Below are 12883 nucleotides of genomic sequence, written 5' to 3'. Positions count from 1 at the left end.
CGTCTACCGACAAATCTACATTGACGAATACCTCCAGAAGTGACTTCTTAAGGTCTCTTGAATTTCTGACATAAGCTTTGTACTAATTTTGCTTTCGCAAACAGTGGTAAACATTTCAATACTCCAGAGCTTCACTCTGTCAGAAAATGTAGGGCCATCGGAAGCTAAAACTTCGTAAAATCGGACTCATGGTCCTTTATTCAAAATCATCCAGTGCAGCACTCTGGGTCATTCTTTCGAGTTTGAACCGCTCATATGGTAGTCGGTCTTTGGCAGTATTGATCTTCACCCGTCTATTTTACTTCTGGTCCGCCGATGGATCAAAAGCCCTTGTCGTTGTGTTATATTTGTTTTTATTACGTATGTCGTTTACAATTTGGCATTTAGCCCAATTATGGAAATGTGTCTGATAGGGAAAGTGGAGATACTAATGTGTCCTTGATATTTCGCAGTGAACTTTCATATTTATTTGGGATATCTTTAATACCTTTTTGTACGCTTGCTTTGTACTGAAAATTTTTGGAATAATCATAGAAGTGTTAATAAGAAGCAATACTTCCAATGGCCATCTGTTCGGAGTTCAAATTGCTCGTTTCGAATTATCGGAAATTAATCGCGAGCGACGTTCGTACATATTGCTATGATCATATTGTTTATAGATGAATTGATACCTCTATTATATTCCCCGCGGCATTATCCTTTATTGTAACGCCCCGCGGAAAAATGAATATTAAAATGCCTATTCGAACGGTATTCATATTTCTACTGGAGGTCGCATTCCTGAAAACATTGATCTAAGATGAAAAGACAAAGCGCGTGAGTACTTAGCTAAGTCACAATATGTACGAAGACTATCCTGATTTATGTCCGTACCTACTATCACCAATCCTATTCTGCGACACTTGTTGATGATGCCGAAAATTCCTCGGTCATAATAATTACAAGTGTTGACCTAACATTCCTTCCCATCCCAAAATTGACCTGTATGGGCTTGGCCATCTACGTCATTGATCATACTATTATCTTAGTCTCATTAGGTTGCACGTGAAGTGGTCACAGTGAGGCGAGTAAAACCCAGGACAGTCGAAAAGGGACCCTGCCCCTGGAGAAATCTGCAATTGAGTGGTGGAAGAGACGAAATATTTTGAAATCGGAAACATCAACGATTCCAAGTAGCTTCCCTGAGCTATTGTTGACCCTGGGTGCCTGGCAATGTCTAATTAGAACCATTATCTCGAAACCTGTGAGGTAAGATCGCAGCTCCTTTAAAAACGACAGTTGATTCCAAATTTCTGCATTTTAGCAATTATTATATCGTGGTTCACTCTATCAAAAGCGGCAAAATAATGTCAGTTTGTTCAAAACAGTAAATTAATCACAATTCAATAATTTCCAAATGTAATGGTTCCATAATCACCAACTCGAGACAGCGCCCAATGCAGTTATTCCACAATAGTTATTTGTCTCTCGCTAATTTTCCTTTTTACGGAATGGAAATATGTTCGCGGATTTCCAGCAAAAATATGAAAATGCCACTTTCTCGAAAGTTATGAAAAAGCGGAATCACCAAAACTTCGGTGTGCCTTTGCAAAAGCATCGAAGTGAATTCATTGGATCCCGAATTGAAAGATGTTTTAAGACGAGAAGAAGCTCTGGTAATCATCGTTTCATCGACCTCAATAGCGCCCAGAGTTGGAACTGATTCGCTTTGTCCTTACAGTTTTCTCTGTTTTTAACTGCTATAATAAAAGCATGGCTACACACCTAGAAAAAATCGTGTAAATTTACGGCTCCTGACCATATACGAGCATCAAAAATGACTTTAATTTAAATTTAAATTTTTCGTTTCGTTCATAATGCAGGAATATGAAGTGAGAAGCGTTCCAATCTTATGAAATCTACTTGTTAGGAGTCTGGCAACTCTTCTTATTACTTATTATTGAGATACAGTGAAAAGTGTCAGATTGGTTAAGAGTTTTTTAAAAAAATACGGCGATATCCTTTTGGACAATAAAATTAGCTCGATTTTGAAAAATATACTCTAGACCCTATAAGTTGGTGATGCAGATTTGTAAAAACAACTATTTTTAATCCGAAAATTTGGATTATGATTGGTGAAACGCGCAAAGAAAAAAAATGAATAGATGAACGTCTGTAATCTGTGGCCTCATTTTTCAACTTATCCTCAGAATCCTGGGGTTATTTAGACTCTTAGAAAAATGAAAATTACATTTGACGTAAACAAAGTAGCGACGTAATTTTCTGTTTGATAATACGATTTTACATCTTATGATATGTAAAATTAAATATTGTGATTCTTTTGATGTAAAACTAAATGACCTAGGAAAAGCCGAGCAACTCACATTTTTACATGTAATTAAATGTAAATTTATGTGAATTGGGCCGCTCCTTTTATGTGCATCTGGCATGACGTAAAGTAACAAGATTTTTTCCGTGTACTGTTAATCAGGTAAAAACCAGTAACCCACCTTAATTTCTTTTTGAATTTCTGATCCAGCTCGATATGTCTTTATATTGGCTCCAATCTCGTTGGAAATACCTCAATCATTACAAAGACTGACGTTTTCGAATGGGCGGTAGCAGTATATTTTCAAAACAGTATTTATTGCGAAATAAATATAAATATATTCTAAACTAAGTGAGCGAGCCGTGTTTCTATTAATATAACATTCAAAAACGCTGGGCCTTATAAAGGGTTAAGGATGTCAATCCTCATTCACGTGTACATCAGACTCCCTCTGTTTCTGTTTTCAATTCCTATGAAAGAAAATAAAAAGAGACATCGAATGGTACAATCGGGAGAATTGACTGAATTAGGCTTTGATTCTCGTACTCTGCTTGAGAGTGAGTAAACGTTGCAGTTATGATTGCGGTCGGCCGCTTCTGCGACCCGAACCAGGGTGAATAATGTGAAAACTTAATGAAAAATATATTTTAGGCTTAGAAGAGAAAAACCAGGACAAAACAAGCGTTTTCCCTGACATACCAGGACACCGGGACACTTATTTAAAAACCAGGACAGCTTATGGGAGCATTATGCATTTCATTTGAAACTAAGTTTGTGTAAATGGGTTCAGCCATCTTTGAGAAACTTGTGTGATTTTAAATGACAAACATACATACACACATACATTTTGCAATCTCCACAAATGAATCGAATGGTATATGATACTCGACCCTCCGGGCCTCGGTTAAGAAGTCGATTTTTAGGCTTTCTTTATACGAGAAATGCAAAAAGGTATGCTCACTAGCTCCACATAGTGGGAGATATCCGATTTCAAGAAAATATGATGTTTCTAAATTATTATTAAACTTTCGAGGTAAAACATTACCTGACATATACGCGAAATTGCATTCTCTGTAGCGCTGCCTAGTGGCTGAATTCAGAAATTATCTATTCGACGTCGGGCAGCACTCGATCGGATGGATATTGCCGAAGACACCACACTTCTAAATTATCATGACCTTGAGATACAGAGTTTGAAAAATAGTACATGCTCACTAGCGCCGCCTGGTGGATATATTTCAATTTGATTTGTCCATAACCGCATAGCCCTTGACCTCCTCCAGAACATTCAATACCATCTTTCTAAGTTATTAGATTTTTGGTATGTGTCATATTCTATAAAGCGCTGAAAGCTGGAACACTCACTAGCGCCACATAGTGAGAGTATCCTAAGCTAATCTGTCACCATCTGATAGTCTTTCGTTATATCGAGCACCTTCGTTCAAGACAGTACCCCTCTAAAAAATCTCGTTGTTGAGATAAAGAATGATTTTCACATTAGTTGAACATTTGCATTCGTACCAGCGTCGCCTGGTGGGACAATTTCGAGCTATTATTTTCACCATCCAGAAGCTCTTGACTTTTTGGAGAAATCTTTTTGAGACATCACTTTTCAAAATAATCAGTGTTTCGATATATTTCATATTAGACCCATTCAACGATAGTCACATTCTTGACAAGAGGTTCGATTTACTCTCTTTTAAAGCACCCCTGGTGGCGCAGTTCTCAACTAATTGGATATCCAATTACTCTTGTAGGTCTAAGTAAGCACAACAACTTGCTAAAGAAAGTATGGCGCTAAATCCTTACGCAGAAAAAATATTCTGGCACAGCCCCAATTAGTCGAAATTCCATAAGCTATGGGATCTCTAATACGCGCAGTAGAAGTCCGCGTAGTAGGAGATCCGACACTATTACCCATATGCAGAAAGAATAAAAACTACATCAATGATTCGTTAAAAATTTTTACGCCTCGCCTATATCTAAATACCTTGACACCACGAAAATCGAAACTCAGTTCTTTTTCCAATTACGTATGCATTTCTCTAGCGGCTTTGAGAACTCGATATCAAACCATCAGCAGTACCGACACAGAAACCGCCAGGTGAATGCCTGTGCCAATATGTTCCTTCGACCAATTACAAGCATAATAACATGCAGGAAAGCCCCGAGGCCTCCGTCTCTATCTGGATCTGGTGAACCACGATTCTAGACCGTCCAATTTCGTGCGGTTTTAAGTCCTACTTTCAACCGATTCTTCTTCTCCTTGATTGTTGCTGAGCTACACCGGATGTGAAATGTTCGAGTAGGGACAGAGAGCGGAGGGGAGGGATTGGTTTTGCCTGGTTGCATAAATATAAGATGATGAATTGAACCCGGTCTGCCAGGTTGAGCTTGTTTTCCGAAACCGAGAGCTGACCTGACGGTGGAGAACTATTTCTGGCTTTTGTGAACCGAGAGGTGAGAAATGGTTTTCGGACAAATTCGAAGCTTGTAGTAGTATGGGGGGGGGGGAGGTAGGGAACAAACAGAATAGGTTTTGTTAATACGAGGAACGTGATTTGTTTCCATTATCTTGAAGGGTTATTTTCTTAGGATGTAAATTTCCGAAGCAATATGCAAATTACTGTTTCCTAAGCGATGAAAACGTTAAATCTGCGAAAATACGAGCGATAGTTTATTGCACTAGTCAAGGCGATAATTCAATTCGTACTCCGACTAATTCGGAAGCCGGCAGCACTTTCCGATTACTTACCCTAATTGAAATGGAAAATATTTTCCTATCGGATATCTTCGATTATGTTTACTCATAAATTCCATAAACCTGTTTTCCGTCCCCCGCTCAAATCATTGCCGTTCACCCTTCACACATGGTTGGCTGCTTCCGGCGCATTATCGTCACTAGCTTTCAGCTTTCTAACAACGCGCTTTACACGAAGATGTCCTTAGACCTAATCCTGTTCAATTCTCTGTTTGCCTACTGCCTCAAACATCAATACCATCTCTCCGGTACTTACTTTCTTTATTTCATCTAGTCCCCGTGCCTCCGCCGTCGTCACGGTGGCACTTTCAGCCCCAACAAATATTTACCCCACTGCTCGTAAATTGGCTAAAGATATTTATCCGGCACTCACCGTTCGCCTCCTTCCTAACCTCCAGCGACCAGATCGTTTTTTTTTTTTCCACCAACCAATTTTCCTTTAGGAAAATATTTCCTCCAAATTTATGCCCGCAGCCAGCGCGACGTAAACGTGGCGTCGATTCCGTAGTCATCACCCGCATCCGAGAGACGCTGCTGCTGCTGTTGCCGTTGCGATATAAAAATAATCATATCATCGATGTCAATATTAATAATTTCGGCTGATGGTGATGCCTTTTAGCCAACGCTGTTCACTGCTAACATGCCGGCTTCCGCATCCGAGTGACGAGGGGGAACTAAAGACAAATAAAATTCCACTACCGCCGCTCATTCCATCTGTGGCGTTCGCGGAAAAGTACGTTGTGACAAAGGAATGCGCCGACTGGGTTGACATATTTTTGGCGGCAAAAAATCCGCGAAATTCCATTCCAATGGCATGGTGGTTTTTACATTTCGCATAAAAAATACTGGCGAATGAGAGAAGCTTTAAAAGCAGGCGAATTATTCGATGGGCTGGACAGGGTAATTCTGTTTTGGGCTGATCACTGCAGCCTAATTTTAAGATTACAGGACCTCGTTTAACAAAGCGAGCAAATGATTTTTTACCTTCGGTATACAAAAAAGGTGTAGGAATCGTGCAAACTTCAAAGTTTTTTCCACGGCTCACCGGACCAAATCCAATATGGGAGTCGACTCTGCTTGAGGAATTATGAAAATACCTGTACTGACATGACTAAAATTAATTACACACTTAGTTGAGCTGGGCAATTTGCCGCACAGCCGAGTGATCAGTAAATGTTTATACATACTGATATCTCGGAAAAGTGTAATTTGTTTGCTGATTTTCAGCGAAATTAGAGTTGTTACTGAGATATCCATGAAAAATGATTCTGCCGAGTGCTCGGCTTTTCAAATCTCGGCAATAGTCGCAAAAATGCTGAGATTCGGTAGAAAAAATTAAGTATTTAAATTAAATTTTTTTTTGTTTGATTACACAGGTTTTAACCTTAGAGTCATTCGTCTCTTTATCCGGTCAAAAAAATCACTTTGGGAAAATTTCTAACCATATGTGCGGGTTTGGGAATCGAACCCAGCCTACACTCATAACTCGGCCGTAATTCCTTTACGGTAATGAGAAGAAAAAATATAATAGCAAGGCGTTTAATACTAAAACGGTATTAGTAAAAAAAATCCCCAAACGGCAATCCCGAGCAAATACTCATGGGTTCGAACACCACACAGCCCCTTGAAAAGACCTTAAACATGGTTCGTGCCAAAATTCCCAACCTTCAAGACACCATAAAATGGTCTCATTAACCCATAAATACACCAACATATGGTATTTTATATGGGATATACCGAACCATGGTGATGGTGTTTTCATGGGTTGAACTCGTTTCAATCACCCATGTCAAGCCCCATGAGCATGGGGGAATTATGGACTTTCCGTTTGCTCGGGATACCAACGCATTCAAATCCTTTCTGCGTCGCACTCATGCATAGTTGGAACCTGTGTACATTTTTCGCGACCTGCCAAGTCACCCGTACATTCACGCTCTGCTGAAAATGTCTCATGGCTCAAACTGGTTAGCTTCCAAGCCTCTATGTTTGGTCTCGTGACATGTCATGCAATCTAAATGCGTGATCGGTCTTGAGACTGGTCATGCGGATAATTTACCTGTCGCACGCAAGGCGGTGCAACTCACAAAGTTTACGAATCTGTACAAAGATGAACATTTTGTCTTGGTTGGCTAGTTTGACCTGTATCTTATGCTTGTTCGTTTAAGTACCGTGTAAATGGAATGGTTGGCGCTATATAAATTCAATTATCTTGAACTTTTTTCAACTTTTTCAAAATAAATGTTGAGTTGCTAAGAGTTGAAAATAAATAGTTTAAGACATTTTAAACGCACTTTAGGAAGTAAATGCGTCAAATCGGAAAATTTTCAACTTGTCGCCAGGGGCCTCAACCTTCCAAATTTATCTGGATTTTTCTATATTTTTAAGCGTCGTCCAGACATTCAGATTTATGTTTGTCTGATCCAGATTTCTAAGAATTTGTCCAAATTTATCCAGACAATTTGTAAAATAAGAAAATAAGTTACAAGAACGCATAGTTGATTTTTAAACCACCTTTTAAATTACAACTTTTCAAAACAAATTTTTTTAGAAAAGCTGGAAATATGCCGTACCCTAGTTTTTTCTCTAAAAGTGAACAAGTTTTGTCGAATTTACATCAACACGAAGTTCGAGTAATTCAAGATGCTGAAAGCTCAGAGACGCAGTTTTAATCCACATGTGTGTGTGTGTGTGTGTGTGTGTGTGTGTGATTTCGGTTGTAATTTCCGAAGGAACGTTTTTTATATTTTCTCAGAAAATAGCCAAAAATACGAGCAAGAGCAGAAATCTCATTCACGGTAGACGGTAGATTTAAAATCGATTAAGTAAAAACTGAGATATGACCAGTCAAAATAAGCGTTCCCATTTGTTTGTCGGTAGTCCGCGTAACTTTTTACCCCCTTGGTATTCCGAGTGTCAATATAGTGTTTTGTTTTATTACATATAATTAATCTACGAAAATTGGACTAATTTAATTATTTATTCAGCTTTAATAGTTTTATGAATTTTGTTTAGTTTTATCGGATTTATAAAATATTCAATTTTATTAGTTTTATTCATTCAATCTATTTCATCGATTCGTTCATTTCATTTAATTTATTTGTATATTCTTTTATTTTCATTTATTTTATTTATTTGGCTCATTTTGTTAGTTTTTTCAGATTATTTATGTTATTCGAAATTAGAAAAAATGGTAATATCATATTTGCTATACAAAAAAAAATCATTCATCGATATTTCGAAGAAATTTTTGCTCATTCTACATCAGGCCAAAACGTAGCTAAATCATCATGTGACTTAATTAAGGGCGAAATCTGTTGGTTGTAGCACCCCATTGTCAACACTTCCTAACTCGTAGACTTATTCGTCACGCTTATTTTATTGTCACAGGAACAGATCCCTTGCCAAACTAATAATTATTTTTCGTGAAAATAAACTTGAATCTGCCAGGAAACCTGCCGTGATTAGGATCCTTGTAGAATTTGATCTCCAGGGTTTGTTTAAAATCGTCTTTCGCATATTCGCATTTCGTTATTCAAGACGCAATCAGTGAGCTTCATCAGCATCTGGTCGTACAGAATACGTACGGTATAGCGGTTGACAATTACTTTTTATCACGAAATAAATATCAGGGAGGTTGGAATCATCCATGATTTTGCGAATGACCTTAGGTTGTGCGGAATGTGCAGTTGCGGGATGTTTTGAGCAATTATGTGTTCTCGACGAATAGAGTAGAATGGGGTCAAGAAGTTTTTTTTTGTGAGCTCGTGCAATAGTATTTTTTCACAGACTTTGACAAAGAAGAACTCGCTGGAAAGATTATACATCTGGCAGCATTTTGGCAATAATGATTTTATGTTTGGCTAAAGATTTTTCAAGATAAATCAAATAAGGCTAAGGTTTTTTTCGATGTTTTTAAAATCTGGGGGTCACTATATTTGAGGTTAAATAAAACAATGTAGGCGCCTAGATACTCAGCGGTTCAACTTTTACTTGAAGAATATGAAAACTGCAGATTAATTAAAAATAATAACACAAATAATAAATGCAATCCATTGACGTAATTCAGGTAAGAAAATAAGGACGTGGCAAATGATGTGGAAAATCATGAAACCGCGGGAGGAAATGTTGAAAAGACATGTTTTTAGCAGCTGCGTCTGGCTCTGTACTTGCAAGTGACTTTTTCGGTGTCCTCGTCGTCGTCAGAGTGTGGAATTGAAGTTGTGCATTCCAGCTTAAGTCATTGCTTAGCTTGTCGACGATCACGTTTGCGCTTCGAAGCATTTCTTTAATCCTTTTCCTTCTCTTTTTCAATCATGTATATTTGATTATCTACTTCAGCAACACCTTAAATTAATATATAGCTAACTCACGCGAAATATCTGATGCGTTTTCATTGAAGACGAACATTTTCTTGTCACACGAGCAAGTAATGTTTCGAGCGGAACCTTTGTTTAGAGGCTGATCGAATACAAGCGCCATCTTGAATATATGCAAGTGCATTCTTTATGTTCTATTCTCTTCGTTTTGGCAATTTTCGCGTGACATAACGCAAAATTTTCCTGTCTTGTCCTCTTTCCTGGATAATGAAAATGTATTCTATCCGATTTGTTGTTTACATCAATCGCTCAATGTTTTTAATTTTTGACGAGATTTGCGAAGTTTTTGTCGTTGTTTATCGTATTAATCGAAAGATAATTTTGTTTTTACCGTTGTTATTGTGCAGTTTAAAAGTGTTTACTCTCTGCTAGTTACTGACGAGATGAATTCGAAACACAAAAAATAAAACTTAATTTAAGTTAGGTTTTGTGCCCTTAACGCACAAAGTGGTTTAATCCAATTTCCCCATATGGGAATTAATATTGCGAAAATATTAAATATTTTGAAATGTAATTAATTTAAGTAACCACCACTGGGGCCAAGGGGTATGTTGGTGAAAGTAATAAATATAAACATAAACTTAAAATAATTAAAATTTACATTATAATAGTTACCTATAGTGCCTGCAAAAGGCTAACCTATCGTGCCCCAAGTGTATAAACTTTCACATGCATTTGGCAACACCATGCACAATGAAAATTTGGCATGATAATTTTTATAAGCAGGAATTCATTTCTCATTTATTTAATTACATTCTTTTGGAACCTGCACCTCCAAATGCAGTTTGCTACCTGAATGGAAACAATACAACCTGGACACTGCCCATAATACTGTACTTCCCAATTTACCGATCTTATTTTTCAGCACAGGAGTAAAAACTCTGTCACATTGAAGCACCTAGCTACAAATGATGGTATTGACATATATCGAAACAAGGTTAACAAGGCATAAAATAAAAGTGAATAACTTAGAAAATCAGCATAAAAAATTTCCTTTAAACCCGCTCAAAAAGATCTCTGTGTATATCGAAACATCATTTCATAATTTTTAAAACCCAGTATATTTCTTCTAAACTCTAAACCTGATTTTTTCTGGCTACGTACTCGTTCGAAGTTATATTTTTATAACTCGTCATGAACCGAAAAGAAACTACTTCACAAGAAAAATTCGATCTACGAAAATATTATATTGAATTTAGAGGACAAACGTTATGTGACATCTTCACAAATATTTATATGATTTAGGTAATCTTTGGCAGATTGATATGAAATTTTCAGTGTACATGCTTGAAAATGAAGATATTTCACAAATAGAATATTTGAAAATCTTAACTGAGTATAAGCTCTTAACAAACATTTAGTCAGGCCACCGACTAAAAGTGTGCATTTTGCACACAACATTTAAACCAATTCTGCTTTCACTTCCACCCCAAAACCGTTGGAGCCGTCCCCAAAGGACAAGATTCTTGTGGTTCGTTTGAAAGATACCATCATCAGCTTTCAACCAGTCTTAACAAGCGGCTCCTTTCAACCCTTTGTCATCAGTTGGGCGTGCGGTTTTTCGAAGACTCTGACTCCGTGTTTTATCGTAAATATTTTGAAACATCTTTTGCTTTGAAATGACGCCTTCGTTCAGTAACGACTAACGTCTTTTGGTTAACCTAGGAATCTTGTCTCCGTCTGTCGAAAAACTATTAAGGTAGGGGAATGGGTTTAGTTTGTTTGCCTGCGTGTCCATCTAAAAGTGTCGGACACCCCCGTTTGACTTAGGGTCACGCACCTTAATCTGGTGCCACAAATCTAAATTTGAAGCCTTCCTGGGCTTCTTACATTGGCACATTGTGTATTACCACTATGGATAGGTAGCTGGAACTGGAAATATGTTTTTATACACTCGATACAGCTTGGGTTTGGTATTTTTTAATTTATCAATAAATCAAAAATTATTAGTCTTCTAGTAGCTTCAATCTTTTTTTAACACTTCATAACACCAGAAATATTAAATTGAGCAATTGAGTCCAAACCAATTGATTTATTTGAACCTTCTGAGATGAAATCCCGAACTTTTGAAGTATCTTTCCACGACTCCTCTTATACATGCAACGTGCAACGTAGAAAACCCTCACTCCTGAGAAATGCTAAATACCATCAGCTACAGCGAAGAGCACAAAGTTCAGTTCAACTTCGCACATATCATTCCGAGCGGCCAATTTCCCATGCCAACCCAAGTGCGGAAATATTTTGAAGATGTATCAAAACAAATATTAATAAATTGATAAAATTTACCTTTCAAGACCTGCCAAACCCCGGCCCGGACAGGTCAATTAGTTATTGACAAACCGATCTGTTCCCAAATGGAGGAGAAAGCCACAAAGTCCTGTGCCGGAGCGGAGTCGGGTCCCCGTTTTCTCGAGATGGAGTAGGTAATCTTGAAACTTTGATGAATTTGATCAAACAAGATGAAAACCGGCCCTGGGTCTGGGACGAGGACGAGTACCTACATTCTTCCAAACAGTTCAGAACTGGTGCGGTTTACGGAACTATTTTCCATCGCTCTGCAGGTGAGGGGAAAGTTACGCCATAGATATATGAACCGTTCTAGTTTGAACGGAACCGGCAATATATCAAAAAGAGGACTCGACGAACGTAAATATCTTCAAACTAATTACTTTAATTTTTCCGATGAAGCGACTGGCACGGACACACTGGCAGGCGGCAGGCAGGACGATGTGACCGTTGAAAACGTCTTAGGAAAACATGAAAGGGACAAATATTTTAATCTTGTTTGAATGAGTCTTCGTCGGACTAGACACTTGGTGGAAAGGGCCATCTCATGGTCTTGGCTGCAATATTGGAATGGCAATTACTCATTATGATTCGGAATATTAAATTTCACAACGATATGGTAACAATAAGTCATATTTCTAATAGAATACTAAACTGATTCAATTATTTTTCAAAGAAAGACTTCTACCCAGCCTATTGTTGGATGCTGGACCCAACCCAAAGCGAGTTCGAGACTAACATGGAAAAAAAGTTGTCTGCGGTACAAGTGCTTTCAGCTATTTTTCTTGTCAAACAAATCTGCACTCCCGAGTATGAGAGCATCAGAAAGTGTGTAACATATGTTACGAATCTCAGACGCCACTTTACCATACCTTTTTTTTGTTTCTCGCCGAGAAAGGAGCCCTAAAGCGAAGAACAATGTATGGTTAATCTTGTTGAAGGATTAAATCGCTACGAACTGCAACTGCTGTGTCGGGTATAATCCTGGAGTATTTGAAGCTGTAGGTAATCGAAATCAAAACAAAGCAAATGCTTCCCATCTGCCTAAGTCGACGATAAAAATCATTTCAATGTTTGTTTTTCGGGAGACTTGCGAAAACATTTGGGAGGGGATTCGCTTCACGGAAATGCACATCATTAAAAGTCATTTTC

Source organism: Topomyia yanbarensis, chromosome 1 (assembly GCF_030247195.1).
Source record: "Topomyia yanbarensis strain Yona2022 chromosome 1, ASM3024719v1, whole genome shotgun sequence".
NCBI classification, from domain to species: domain Eukaryota; kingdom Metazoa; phylum Arthropoda; class Insecta; order Diptera; family Culicidae; genus Topomyia; species Topomyia yanbarensis.
The sequence above is the reverse complement of the archived record's forward strand: the minus strand, read 5'-3'. Positions refer to the sequence as shown.